The following is a 14101-nucleotide window of genomic DNA, read 5'->3' on the forward strand; positions in this document are numbered from 1 at the left end:
CTTCTACACCTACACCTGTCTCTTCCACACCTACACCCGTCTCCTCAACACCTACACCCTCCTCCTCTACACCCGTCTCCTCTACACCTACACCCCTCCTCCTCTACACCTTCACCCGTCTCCTCTACACCTACACCAATCTCCTCTACACCTACATCCTCCTCCTCTACACCTACACCCGTCTCCTCTACACCTACACCCGTTTCCTCTACACCTACACCCATTTCCTCTACACCTACACCTGTCTCCTACACCTACACCTGTCTCTTCTACACCTACACCTGTCTCTTCTACACCTACACCTGTCTCTTCCACACTTACACCCATCTCCTCTACACCTACACCCCTCCTCCTCTACACCTTCACCCGTCTCCTCTACACCTACACCAGTCTACTCTACACCTACATCCTCCTCCTCTACACCTACACCCATCTCCTCTACACCTACACCTGTCTCTTCCACACCTACACCTGTCTCTTCTACACCTACACCCTCTTCACCTACACCCACCTCTACACCTACACCTGTCTCTTTTACACCTACACCTGTCTCTTCAACACCTACACCCGTCTCCTCAACACCTACACCCTCCTCCTCTACACCCGTCTCCTCTACACCTACACCCCTCCTCCTCTACACCTTCACCCGTCTCCTCTACACCTACACCATTCTCCTCTACACCTACATCCTCCTCCTCTACACCTACACCCGTCTCCTCTACACCTACACCCGTCTCCTCTACACCTACACCCGTTTCCTCTACACCTACACCTGTCTCCTACACCTACACCTGTCTCTTCTACACCTACACCTGTCTCTTCTACACTTACACCTGTCTCTTCCACACTTACACCCGTCTCCTCAACACCTACACCAGTCTCTTCCACACTTACACCCGTCTCCTCAACACCTACACCCTCCTCTACACCCATCTCCTCTACACCTACACCCCTCCTCCTCTACACCTTCACCCGTCTCCTCTACACCTACACCAGTCTACTCTACACCTACATCCTCCTCCTCTACACCTACACCCATCTCCTCTACACCTACACCTGTCTCTTCCACACCTACACCTTTCTCTTCTACACCTATACCCTCCTCCTCTACACCTACACCCATCTCCTCTACACCTACACTCTCCTCCTCTACACCTTCACCCGTCTCCTCTACACCTACACCAGTCTCCTCTACATCTACTCCCTCCTCCTCTACACCTACACCCACCTCCTCTACACCTACACCCGTCTCCTCTACACCTACACCCGTCTCCTCTACACCTACACCCGTCTCCTCTACACCTACACCCACCTCTACACCTACACCAGTCTCCTCTACACCTACACCAGTCTCCTCTACACCTACACCCGTCTCCTCTACACCTACACCCGTCTCCTCTACACCTACACCCGTCTCCTCTACACCTACACCCGTCTCCTCTACACCTACACCCGTCTCCTCTACACCTACACCCGTCTCCTCTACACCTACACCCGTCTCCTCTACACCTACACCCGTCTCCTCTACACCTACACCCGTCTCCTCTACACCTACACCCGTCTCCTCTACACCTACACCCGTCTCCTCTACACCTACACCCGTCTCCTCTACACCTACACCCGTCTCCTCTACACCTACACCCTCCTCTACACCTACACCTGTCTCCTCTACACCTACACCTGTCTCCTCTACACCTACACCCGTCTCCTCTACACCTACACCTGTCTCCTCTACACCTACACCCGTCTCCTCTACACCTACACCCATCTCCTCTACACCTACACCCGTCTCCTCTACACCTACACCCGTCTCCTCTACACCTACACCCTCCTCTACACCTACACCTGTCTCCTCTACACCTACACCTGTCTCCTCTACACCTACACCCGTCTCCTCTACACCTACACCTGTCTCCTCTACACCTACACCCGTCTCCTCTACACCTACACCCATCTCCTCTACACCTACACCCGTCTCCTCTACACCTACACCCACATACAATATAAATAAATAAAAATAAAAACGCTTGCATAGATTAATCAACATTACCTAGAACATCGTCAGTGGAGAACAATTGATATTACTGAGGAACAAGTAAGTTGAGAGCCAAGAACATTCTCATGAAGAACATTCTGGCGTAGAACAATGAACATTTCCCTGAACACTCTGAGAAGCAGGTGAGGAAACACCTCAGGAGGAGTTTTTCTCAGATGTTTCAAGAATACATGTCTGAAGATTTTCAAAGTTATTTTTTTTTCAGTTCAGTGTTGAAGCGAAAGTCTTTTATGCCTTTGATAAATTACAAAAAAGAGAGGAGGTAGTATAATAAAGTTTTTATGGAAGTATTTTAGTAATATTTCATGAAAAAAGGTCCTTTTTGACGAGTACGATAGCAAGGACTCCACGCCGGGGCGGCAACACATAAAACAAAACAAAAAAGCCAAACTGCATGCAACAAACAAAAGACTTTTCTCTTAATGCCTGGTAAGAATTGCTACAAAAGTTCGATTTTTAGAGCTTGTTGGAACAAAGAAAGAACTTTAGAGCTGTTGTCCTGCGACCTTTGAAGAAACGGGTTGTCTGGGAGAACTGACGGAGAACACTGCCCTAACTTTCTCACTCTCAGTCACAGCAATGTCTCGTGGTTACGAATGTTGCAGGTCACTGCTCGTGTTGGCCTTGGTGAGTTTCTGTATTTACTACTAGCTGTACCCGGCCATGCGTTGCTGTGGCTCAGCAACCCTTCCCTGTCCTCTCGTCTTCCCCGCCATTCCCCACTCTCCGGTCACCGGTCCCCCTCGTCCTCCCTACTATTCCCCACTCCCTCGTCCCTTGTCCTCCCACCATCCCCCACTCTACTCCTTCGTCATCCCCACCATCCCCAACTTCCCCATCCCCTCGTCCTCCCTGCCATTCCCCACTCCCTCGTCCTCCCTGCCATTCCCCACTCCCTCGTTCCTTGTCCTCCCCACCATCCCCTTCTCTATTCCCTTCGTTCTCCCCTCCATTCCCCACTCCCTCATCCGATGCATTCCCAAATGATCTGATGAGCACCCACTGTACACAGCCCACCTCACCACCGTAGGGGCGAGTGCCATTTCGTTCCTCCCTTCTGCTTAGCTGTGACTCCGTAAGCTCCTTTGCCATCACCTGGGAGAGAACCTAACTCACTTTTGTGACCCAGAAGCACAACGCACGCTGCCTCCTCTGCGTCCCACTGCGCTGTCCCACCCGAGCACGCTAAGAGGTTAGGACAGCGGGAAATTCTCTTAAAGTTTCAAAACGTCATGAAAAAACGTTAATTGAAAGTTTCCTCTCCTAACCTTACCGAGTAGGCCGGACGACTCAAACAGAAAACGGGACAGTACGTCACTTTCATGAGCCGATTTCATTTCATATTATGTCCAATTTTGGCCAAAGCAGACGAGCGAAAAGCGACATTACTTTAAGAGGACGGGATGTAGTGTTATCGTGTTTGTCTGTCTGCGTGACGAGGTTAATTGAAGAGTCAGTGAAGTAAATTAGTTGTGGTCATTAACTGTCCGGTGAGGCAGTGTAATTAGCGTAATTATGTGAGGTGACACATTCTTGTTTGGGAAGCTGTCTTGAGTGATATAGTTGTGTTAATGTAATTTGTCTTGATTAAGCTGTCCTCCGTGTGTCAGTACTAATTACTTACTGATTGTTTAATTGTCTTGATGACAGAGTAATTACTGTTAATTATTGCTTCAGTTGTCGGACTGAGTGACAGGTGGTCATTAACGTAAATTACTGTTGTTGTTAACTGTCTGGATGACAGTAATTAACGTAATTAATCATTGTAAATATCCCAAATTGTGGTTTTGATTAAACTGATTTGTAGTCAACTGTTCTTATCTGTGTGATACGAACAGATAAAGTAATTGTTTTGATTGTCGTCCTTAATGACATGTATTAAGGTAATTTGTGAGGGTTTACCACCCTGGAAACACAAACCGAAACTGTCTCTATTTTCCGCTTGTTACAACTTGTAATAACGTGGTTACATCGTGTTTATAACGTATTAGAACGTTGTTACAACTTGCTATATTGGTTGTTATAACTGGTTAGGTGTTAAAACTTGTTCCAACGTTGTACCAACGTCGTAGTTTCGGTGTGTGTTTGGTCTCCATGGAGACCGTCTCAGTGACCCAAATTCAAATTTAAAATTCAAATTAAAATTTTTATTGAGGAAAAGTACACACACATAGATGATTTACAACATAATGTTGTATTTATAGATAGAGCTAGTACATACATTACCTAGAGCCACTAGTACGCAGCGTTGTAGGCAAATAACATTGTTGTTATTGTTTTGTTGCAATTGTTTGGAGTTGCATCTTGAGTGCAAGTGAGCACCCGTATTGTTGAGTCTAGTTCAGGAGCCAGATTCACGAAAGCACTTACGCAAACACTTACGAACCTGTCCATCTTTTCTTAATCTTTGGCGGCTTTGTTTACAAATATTAAACAGTTAATGAGCCCTGAAGCACCAGGAGGCTGTTTATAACAATAACAACAGTTGATTGGCAATTTTTCATGCTTGTAAACTGTTTAATAAATGTAACCAAAGCCGTCAAAGATTGAGGAAAGATATACACGTTCATACGAACATACGTTCATACGAACATACGAACATACGTTCGTATGTTCACTCAGCCACCGGCCCCCTGTGTGTGTGTGTGTGTGCTTGCAGGGGTTGAGCTCTTGTGGGATATTTGGGGCTTGATTGTGATTATTTAAATATTAATGTAGTAAATTAAATTACGAAGGACCACCCGCTTTTATAGTAAAGAGGGAAACTGAGAATTTCTGATCATTAGATAATTCCTAGATGAACCAGTAACTATGGATAAAATACTAGAGAATATGATCATAGAAATAATTAATGGGCTGTATAATTAAATGAATCAAACCCTCAAACACCTACAGAGGGGGGTTATTACTGGAGGTAAGTACGTCCAGGAATTAGTGTGGTTCGTTCACTAATTCAATTAATAATTATCTAATCCTATAAATTATATTGAAACTGATATCATTACCATAAATGAGAACATAGATTATAAGTATAGTAATGAGAGTTACAGTAAACACATATTAATCCTGAGGAATTCTGCACATAAAGAATTGCAATAGATTCATGAAAGAATATAAAATCTTAGCTTAATGATGATTCCTCTAGACAAGCCATGGAGTTTCCTCTTATTCTCTGGACTCGGTTGGCTGACGAATGGGACGGATTAACATGGGAGAAGGCGGCAGGAAGAATTCTTCTCACGTGCTGCAAGACAAATATTTACAGTAGCAACTAATTTAACTACTGAATCTCTATATTCAAGAAATTGAGAGTTACAGGTGACAAAATTTAATCACCTGTTATTAGATGTTATGCGTCATAACGGTCAATCACCCAGCTACTACAAAATTCTTTACTAGATGCATCACATAAAGGGAATATACTTAGCTGAAAGGGCACTGTATAAGTTTTAAGATTGCCGGAATTCGCGTCCCCAGGCTCCGTCTAAGCCTATCCTGGATAGTGGCGCGCTTCGCTGGCTGGTCACGTGTCGTCAAGAACCAGGTTAAAAGGTTCCTTATCTGACACCAACACCAGCTGAAGATATTATCTGCAAGGTTATTCACGCCTCACAGTGGCGACTTTCATCTGAGGATGGATAACGTCTGCCCTAGTGGCTGGGCAATGGCGTCTCCTTGTGAGTACGGTATGCGCAGGTCTGCCTCTGAGCGGCTCCACACGTGTACTGAGTTGGTCCTCTTCAACCCACGCCGCGTCGCGCGTTCATAAAACAAATTATGTCACGAACATTAATATTTCTTGCATTTACGCTTGAAACGTTGAAGACTGGACGGGTTTATTATTTAGAGGAGGAAATTATTATTATTTACCACTTTAAGAATAGTAAATATATAAGGGAGAGGAATTAATGTCTCCCCATGGCATTCACTGGTGACGTTAGCTTTATTACGAGATAAACGTTATGACTCCAACGCTCTATTCGGCTTTTAGTTGGAAGTCAATTCATCTGCAATTAGTTATCATACAGAATGCCTTAGTTATAGAGAATCGATTTTAATTCTCACATACATTGGATATAATGTGTTTACTGTAAGGAAATCTGACGCAATACTGGCGTCAGGTGACGTGAGAATTCTAGCCTACTGTACAGATGGAATTATTAGTACATGAGAATTCTACGTGTTGTTAATTTTACTTACTACAATAATTAATATAGTTAGTAATAAGTAATGAGAATACAACAGTGTTGTATTCGGTGTTGGAAATATCCAACAGCTCTGGCTCTTTGGTCCCACCTCTCAACTGTCAATCAACTGGTGTACAGATTTCTGAGCCTACTGGGCTCTATCATATCTACATTTAAAACTGTGTATGGAGTCAGCCTCCACCACATCACTGCCTAGTGTATTCCACCTGTTAACTACTCTAACACTGAAAAAGTTCCTTCTGATGTCCCTGTGGTTCATTTGGATACTCAGGTTTCCACCTGTGTCCCCTTGTTCGCATACCACCCGTGTTAAACAGTTAATCTTTATCAACCCTGTCAATTCCTCTGAGAATTTTGTAGGTAGTGATCATGCCTCCCCTTACTCTTCTGTCTTCTAGTGTCGTGAGATGTATTTCACGCAGCCTTTCCTCGTAACTCATGCCTCCTAATTCTGGGACTAGTCTAGTGACATACCTCGGAAATTTTTCAAGCTTCGCCTTGTGCTTGACAAGGTCAAGACACATGGCGGTGATGTACCATGGTAGAGTGTGTCTGTAAGACACATGGTGTCAATGTACTATGGGAGAGTGTGCCTGTAAGACACATGGTGGTGATGTACCATGGGAGAGTGTGCCTGTAAGACACATGGTGGTGATGTACCATTGGAGAGTGTGCCTGTAAGACACATGGTGGTGATGTACCATGGGAGAGTGTGCCTGTAAGACACATGGTGTCAATGTACCATGGGAGAGTGTGCCTGTAAGACACATGGTGTCAATGTACCATGGGAGAGTGTGCCTGTAAGACACATGGTGGTGATGTACCATGGGAGAGTGTGCCTGTAAGACACATGGTGGTGATGTACCATGGGAGAGAGAGCCTGTAAGACACATGGTGGTGATGTGCCATGGGAGAGTGTGCCTGTAAGACACATGGTGGTGATGTACCATGGGAGAGTGTGCCTACCCATCAACATTGGTGTTCCTCAGGGCAGCATACTTGGCCCTCTCCTCTTTCTCATCTACATTAATGACCTTCCAAATGCCTCCCAACACCTCAAACCAATTCTATTTGCTGACGACACAACCTTCATTTACTCCAGTCCTGACCCTCTTGCTCTAAATGCCACAGTAAATACTGAGCTAAATAAAGTCCATCTTTGGCTAACTGCCAACAAACTCACCCTTAACATTGACAAAACTTTCTATATTCTGTTTGGCAATAAATCCTCTAGTCAAATAAATCTCAAAATAAACAATACCCAAATTTGTAACAAATTAGATGGCAAATTCCTTGGCATTCTCATTGACCACAAGCTGAATTTCCAGGGACACATTCTAAATATATCAAAAAAAGTTTCAAAAACTGTGGGCATTCTTTCTAAGATCAGATATTATGTACCACGCCCTGCCCTGGTGACTCTCTATTACTCCCTTATCTATCCATATCTCAACTATGGTATTTGTGCTTGGGGTTCTACTACCCAAAATCACTTACGTCCTCTAATTACCCAACACAAAGCTGCTATTAGAACAATATCCAACTCTGGCCCCAGACATCACTCGGTACCCCTACTCAAATCTCTGAATATGTTAGATATTAAGTCACTGCACATTCTCTCATGTGTATTATACATATATAAAACGCTAAACTATAATGCCAATCCTGATCTCAAAAGCTTCATAGAAGGTTGTAACAGAACCCATGAGCACCACACCAGAAATAAATACAGTTTTGATATTCCTAGAGTACGACTTAATCAAACTAGAAATGCTCTGCAAATCAAGGGGCCCAGAATGTGGAATGACCTTCCCAACCATGTTAAAGACTGTACCTCTCTCAACCAGTTTAAGATAAAAACTAAACACTACCTAATAAATTCCCTGTAACCTACCTCACTCCTCTATTGTCAACCCATGTCTTATTTTCTTTTTTTTTAATTAACACTGTTTGTCAACCTATTGTATTTGTACTGCTTTTTCAGTCATGTTCCCCCTTTTTTTTTTTTTTATCTTTATTTGTATTTGTTCTCAACACTTTTTATTCTTTATGCTCAATTAGTATTAAGTTCTAGATATTAATGTTTTTCTTGCCCGAAACGCATTGCGTAATAGTGGCTTTAGGCATTGTATGTACTAGCTCTATCTATATATCAATCCATTAATGTAACATCACTTGTATGTATATACCTTACCTGAATAAACATCTGTAAGACACATGGTGGTGATGTACCATGGGAGAGTGTGCCTGTAAGACACATGGTGGTGATGTGCCATGGGAGAGTGTGCCTGTAAGACACATGGTGGTGATGTACCATGGGAGAGTGTGCCTGTAAGACACATGGTGGTGATGTACCATGGGAGAGTGTGCCTGTAAGACACATGGTGGTGATGTACCATGGGAGAGTGTGCCTGTAAGACACATGGTGGTGATGTACCATGGGAGAGTGTGCCTGTAAGACACATGGTGGTGATGTACCATGGGAGAGTGTGCCTGTAAGACACATGGTGGTGATGTACCATGGGAGAGTGTGCCAGTAAGACACATGGTGGTGATGTACCTTGGGAGAGTGTGCCTGTAAGACACATCGTGGTGATGTACCATGGGAGAGAGAGCCTGTAAGACACATGGTGGTGATGTACCATGGGAGAGTGTGCCTGTAAGACACATGGTGGTGATGTACCATGGGAGAGTGTGCCTGTAAGACACATAGTGGTGATGTACCATGGGAGAGTGTGCCTGTAAGACACATGGTGGTGATGTTTCATGGGAGAGAGAGCCTGTAAGACACATAGTGGTGATGTACCATGGGAGAGTGTGCCTGTAAGACACATGGTGGTGATGTATCATGGGAGAGAGAGCCTGTAAGACACATAAACATTCACCCATAACGCTATGCGTGCTATTGGCTGTACAAGAATGTAAGAACCCTTGTATACAAAAATAATAAATAAAATACAGTAATATATCATAATATATTACTGTATTTTATCATAATTTTGTAAAATATCATAATTCCTATTGTTTAACTTTCTAAGTTTTCTCAACCATTACATGGGTTACTGTGTGCAGGTGTTTAACATTAGGGGGGGGGCAGGGTTCATGCAGGCTTCACATACAGCTGTAATTAGGTCAGTTTCAGTCTCATCTGTCCTGCACCTCGCAGTGTTCTACAATGTTAAAGATTTTTCTTTTAAACCATTTCATATATTAATGGGCCCCGGAGACATCATCTATAACTTTTGTTACTCCTCTGCATGATCCTTTTTTTCTAATTTCACCCAAAAAATCATAAAACTTTTTCCTTGAAAGATTATCGACTACTTTTGATCTCACAATATTATCTTTCTCTTTCTTAATCCTCTTTCTTGATGATATTGAGCCCTGGTGCCACACCTGAGCTGGGGCCACCAACCGTCTCTGGGGCCCCCTGCTTCTTTCCGCAGATTATGCCAAAAGGTTTAGGGCCCTGCTGCCTCTTTCCGTAGGTCATGCCAAAACGTCTGCAGTAACCTGCATCTTTTTGTGGGTTAGGCCAAAAGGTCTGGGACACCCTGCGTATTTCCGTAGGTCATGCCAAGAGGTCTGGGGCACCCTGCATCTTTCTGTAGGTTATGCCAAAAGGTAGATCTATTTTGAATTTCCCCTAACATGATTATTCCAACCAGGCATACTACTTCTTTTATTGGTTATAAGATAAATACTGTCTTCCCCCGCCCTATCTAGCACTGAAACGACTGATGTGAAAAAGTCCTTGAGATTGTTCTGACGCAAATTGCACTGAATAATATTGCAAGCAATTGCATCACTTGTGATTTGAGTATTCGTTAAGCAGGCATTTAAACTTATCCAGGTCAGCAAGAGTGGCCTTCCTACGTTTAGGTGTGTTCTAGGGAGGTTTATGTTATCTTTGGCAGCAGCAACTTGTGAGTGAGGTATATTGGAGGTGGCCATGGCAGGATGATACCAGGACAGGTTGTCATCACTGACAGCCTTATACTTAAAGGTGAGACCAGTTATATCATCAATAAGAAAATGATCAATATGAGACCTTCCATTCCTATCTCATGACATAAAGCTATAGTAATAGTAAATAAATCATTAATAGCAGGATTATGTCAATTTTCAGCATCCATGAATGCATTAAACAAATTTAAGTATACATCTTAGCAGGTAAAATCAGTGTTAAAAATCACCTACCACCCCATGAGTTCAGTATTATGATACAAATTAGTCAATTGATATATTTCTGATCATATTTATTTATTTATTTATTTATGCATATACAAGAATGTACATAAGGAATGTGAGGATACAATTATGGTAATTACAGTCTTGTAAAGCCACTAGCACGCGCAGCGTTTCGGGCAGGTCCTTAATCTAAGAAAATTTTAAGGAGGTAAATACTTGCAAAATTTATAGACAAAAAAATGATAACAGATTACATGGAATGAAAAAAAAAAAAGATGAGAGAAAATTATAGGTACAGTATATTAAAGCACATAGGTAGCTATGATTGATTGCAATGACAGCTTAAAATGGTAGTTGACAACAAATTGGTAGGCACAATACAGCAGAAACAATATAAGATTGATTGCAATGACAGCTTGAATGGTAGTTGACAAAAATTGGTAGTCACAATACAGCATATGGCTAGCACATAAAAGAAGACAGCAATGAACACAATGATAAGGTTGTTTGATATTACATAAAAATTAGGAGATTGGGTACCACTAGGTACAGAGCAAATTAAAGCTCAGTGTAGGAAACTAAATAGATGAAGTTAGGTACTTTTTGGTTTTGCTTTTAAATAAGGCAAAAGTTTTACAGTTTTTCAATTCACTAGGGAGTGAGTTCCATAGACTAGGTCCCTTAATTTGCATAGAGTGTTTACACAGATTAAGTTTGACCCTGGGGATATCAAAGAGATATTTATTTCTGGTGTGGTGATAATGGGTCCTATTACATCTGTCCAGGGAGAGTTTCAGAGCATGGTTTGCATTTAAGAACAGGGTTTTGTAAATGTAGTTGACACAAGAGAATGTGTGGAGGGAGTTAATATTTAGCAAGTTTAGAGATTTAAACAAGGGAGCTGAGTGTTGTCTGAAAGCAGAGTTAGTTATTATTCTGATAGCAGATTTTTGCTGTGTGATGATGGGCTTAAGGTGGTTTGCAGTGGTAGACCCCCATGCACAGATACCATAATTAAGATAGGGGTAGATTAGTGCATAATATAGTGAGAGGAGAGCAGAGTTAGGAACATAATATCTGATTTTGGAGAGTATACCAACTGTCTTAGAGACTTTCTTAGTTATGTGTTGAATGTGGGTGCTGAAGTTGAGTCTCTTGTCTAGGAATAGGCCAAGAAACTTGCCATCATTTTTATTACTGATGTTAATGTTGTCTATCTGTAGCTGAATTGCATTTAATGATTTGTTTCCAAATAAGATGTAGTAAGTCTTTTCGATGTTTAATGTTAGTTTGTTCGTTGACATCCATAAGTGGACTTTTTTTAATTCATTATTCACAACATTATTTAGTGTATGTGGGTTGAGGTTTGAGTAGATAAGGGTAGTATCGTCAGCAAACAATATAGGTTTGAGAATATTAGAGACATTAGGCAGATCGTTTATATATATAAGAAATAGAAGAGGTCCTAAGATGCTGCCCTGTGGCACTCCAACGGTAATTGGTAGAGTGGAAGAAGTTGTATCATTGATGGTTACATATTGGTGTCTGTCACTAAGATAGGATCGGATGTAGTCAAGGGCAAGGCCTCGGATTCCATAATGCTGGAGTTTAAATAAGAGGTAGTTGTGATTAACAGTATCAAAGGCTTTTCTTAGGTCAATGAAGAGTCCAATCGGAAACTCATTTTTGTCAAGGGCTGAGTAGATAATGTCAAGGAGACTAATGATTGCATCATTGGTACTCTTTTGGGACCGGAAGCCAAACTGGCAGGGGCTGAGTATGTCGAATTTTACGAGGTAGGAATAGAGCTGTTTGTAAATAATTTTTTCAAATATTTTTGATAGAATGGGTAGATTTGATATTGGTCTATAATTGTTTATGTCCGCCGGATTGCCTCCTTTATGGACTGGCGTTACTCTTGCTTTTTTGAGGATATCAGGGAAGGTGTGACACTCTATAGATTTGTTGAACAGTAGTGCTATGGGTGGGGCAAGGGCATGGGAGGCTCTCTTGTACACAATGGACGGAATTTCACTGGTGTTCCCTGCCTTGGTTTTTAGAGAGTGTATGATGGACACAACATCTGCCGGGCTGATTGGTGAAAGGAGAAGAGAGTTTGGATAGCTGCCTGAGAGATATGTGTTAATATGTGTCTGAGTCTGTGGGATTTTACTGGCAAGATTAGCACCAACCGATGAAAAGAAACTATTAAATTCATTTGCCATTTCTAAATCAGTTGACGGTATATCCCCATCCTTGTAGAGTTTTATTTGGTTATGTGAGTGTTGTTTAGTTCCTAGGATACTAGAGATAGTTTTCCAAGTGTTTTTCATGTTACCTTTTGCTTCATTGAATCTATTCACATAATATGCAAGTTTTGCCTTTCTTATGATACTGGTAAGCATTGATGAGTACCTTTTAGCTACTTCCCTTGAAACTAGGCCAATCCTAACTTTCTTTTCATATTCATGTTTCTTGTTGATTGAGTTGAGAATGCCATTTGTGAGCCATGGATTGTTTAATCTTTTGTCAGTTACTTGCTTTGTAAGAAGGGGACAATGAAGGTTGTAGAGGCTTAGAGTTTTGGAGAGGAAGAGGTTAGCTAATGAATTTATATCATGGGTATTAATGAATTCAGAATCCCAGTTAATATTGTGAAGTGCCTCTGTAAGATTGTCTAAAGCTGATTCACTGTGTAGCCTAAATGAAAATTTCTTGCTTTTTGGTGGTGTTATGTCCATGTTCGCTATGAGAAAGGTAGGATAGTGGTCAGTTGTTCTGTCGTAGATTATACCAGATACAAGGGGAGCTGTTATGTTTGTCCATATGTGGTCCAAGGTAGTGGCTGATGTTTGAGTGACTCGGGTAGGTTTGGTGATAGTGGGGATTAGCATACAGGAGTTCATGCTGTTAAGGAAATAGTCAACTTGAGAGCAGTTTTGTTGACCCAGGTCAATATTAAAGTCTCCTCCCAGAATGATGTGGTTTTTGTTGAGATTGTTGTTTATAATAAGATTCCTTAGGTTGTCTGAGAAAGAAGCTATGTTAGTATTAGGAAATCTATAGATGGCTCCAATAGTCAAAGAGGATTTAAGGGATTTAATTGTAAACTGAGCAAAAGTATATTCACAGTAGTCATCTCTGTCACTAATAACACTGTTGCAGATAAATGTATCTCGGTAATATATAGCTGTGCCACCACCTTTTTTATTAGGCCTACAGTTATGAATGGCTTTATAACCAGCTAAGTTGTAGAGTTGGGTATAGTCTTTATTTAGCCAAGTTTCTGTTAAAATAATGAACGATAGGTTAGTACCTAGTGCTGTGAGTAGTGCATTTAAATCGTCAAAATGTTTACCAAGTGATCTAACATTTTGGTTATAAACTGATAGACAGGTGCTATTTTGGAGTTTGTTTTTAGCCTGGTGTGCTGTGAAATACTTACAATAATGATGATCAATGTGCTGGTTGGTATAGATATGAGACAGAAGATTTTGATCAGGATTAATATCAGTGTGCATAGAGATGCAGAGAGATCACGATACAAGATACACGATAAAGCAAAACACAAGAATAAAAGCAGATACAATAAAATAGTAACAATTTAGAAGTAAAATAAAGATCCAATAGATAGCCAGGGAGGACA

This window comes from Procambarus clarkii, unplaced genomic scaffold (assembly GCF_040958095.1).
Source record: "Procambarus clarkii isolate CNS0578487 unplaced genomic scaffold, FALCON_Pclarkii_2.0 HiC_scaffold_149, whole genome shotgun sequence".
Classification (NCBI taxonomy): domain Eukaryota; kingdom Metazoa; phylum Arthropoda; class Malacostraca; order Decapoda; family Cambaridae; genus Procambarus; species Procambarus clarkii.